This window comes from Acomys russatus, chromosome 5 (assembly GCF_903995435.1).
Source record: "Acomys russatus chromosome 5, mAcoRus1.1, whole genome shotgun sequence".
Taxonomy (NCBI): Eukaryota; Metazoa; Chordata; class Mammalia; order Rodentia; family Muridae; genus Acomys; species Acomys russatus.
The window spans coordinates 78907939-78909791 of NC_067141.1; the positions used below are offsets into that span (position 1 = coordinate 78907939).

At 47.0% G+C, this 1853-nt stretch overlaps 1 pseudogene; it reads left to right on the forward strand.

Moving 5' to 3' along the window:
• Positions 1 to 973: 973 nt before the first annotated feature.
• LOC127189919 (ARL14 effector protein-like) lies at positions 974 to 1544 on the forward strand (annotated as a pseudogene).
• The last annotated feature ends 309 nt before the right edge of the window (positions 1545 to 1853 follow it).

The window sequence follows — 1853 nt, forward strand, 5'->3', positions numbered from 1 at the left end:
GCCACAGACCTGTTCAGCTGGCTCTAAGCAAATGGGAATCACATTTTGCTGGGAAGGACTGAGCTCCGAGGATCTTCCAAGATGCAGTTGCTGAGGGCGGAACCACCCTACTGGAGACTAGACTCAACAACCAAGACTTGAAAACGCTCCAGTCAGTGACAAAGCACTGTTGGCAACAGACTGTGTATAAATGGGTTGAAAACGGACTCCTCTTCCTCTGAGACCACCCCCCACTGGCCACCTGGGTCAATAATTAGAGAATTGTTTGGACTGGAGCTCTTCTCCTGGGTCAGCAAGTCCATTCCCAGGCACAGAGGTAGGATCAGATTCATTACTCTAAGCAACCCAAGAAGAAGAAGAAGACGGCCCTGCACTCTCAGGATGGCCCCAGGCCTAGAAATTCTGTGCTCTTTGGCAGTCCGTCCTCTCGTTCAGCCTCTTCTGCTCAGTCCTGTTTTAATTTTATTTTATTTTTTAACTCAAAGCTCCGAGAAGCATGTTTTCCTTCTTGTAACTTAAGCCAGCATCCCATTCCATGAGGTCTCCTTACCTATTGTAAAGCCGCTGGGGGTCCGGGTACTCTCTTGTCTTCCTGAGACAGTAAGGTCCTGGCTCTGAAGAGCTCTAAATCCTAAGTGGCTGGGTTTTTGTTTTTGTTGTTGTTGTTGTTTGTTTGTTTGTTTGTTTGTTTTAGTTTGGGGTTTTCTCCTTCCCTTAGTCAAACTCCTCCTCACGTTCACTTTACCTTCAGAGAAGGTTTAAAAAAAAAAAAAAAAAAAAAAACCCTCACAAAAGTATCTGTGGGGAGGAAATGACACAGTGGATAGCCACTATGGCTCCCCTCTGATGTAGGATGTTTGGGTGGCTTCGAGGGAAGTGGAGGCACCGAAGAGATGAGGTGGTGCAGATAGGTGCTTCTGGAGCCCCGCGGAGACCGGTGGCAGCTCAGGTGGATCGGGCCGCACGGCTGTTGATGGGTCCGTGTTCAGCCGGAGTCCAGCTTCGTACCACACATGACTGTCGTAAAAAAACCTCCTATACTCGGCACACAGGGTTCGAGACTTTGCGAGAACTGTCATCAGATGACACGCTTTTGCTTCAGCTTAGGACAAGAATGACACTTTCTGGGAATAATACGATCTGTTTGCATCATGTAAAGATTTACATGGACAGATTTGAGGAGTTACGGAAGTCGTGCTGCGACCCATTTAACACCCACGGAAAGCCAGCCAAAAAGAACCTTCACGTCGTAATCGACCTAGGTGATGCTACCTTCTCTGAGTGTGAAATTTGGAAGACACATTGTACCTGGTTGGAAGCTTTGCCCAAAAATTTACCCAGATCATCATCGGAAGTGTGGATGTTGATTCAGATGACCGCCAGAGATGGAAACCAAGTCGGGTGGAAGGACTGCTAAAACTCTGAGGTCTCTGCAGTTTACAAACCCAGGAAAGCAAACTGAGTTTGCTCCAGAAAGTGAAGGAGGAAAAAAGAGAATCCATAATAAACACACTGGCAAAGCATACGGTCCACTATCTCCCTAACGCCCATGTGATAGTTTACAAACATGGTCACCCAAATAATTGACCAGCAAAGACAAAAACGCAGCAAAGAAATGAGCGTGGACGGTTCTGGAAGTGAAGTTAGGGTCAGTCGTAAGTGTAGATGTCATCACTGGTCATGGGAGTGTTGGCACCATTGCTGCTCTGGAGACAGATGTGCGCCTCGGGAACCTGGTGATGGAAACTTACCCACGTCGGTCACTGAGAAGTGTGGCTGTAATGAACAAGAGGACTGTCCTAGAGGAAGTTATGGGAAACACTTTACATTAAAAAGCTATTTATTGTAAATAG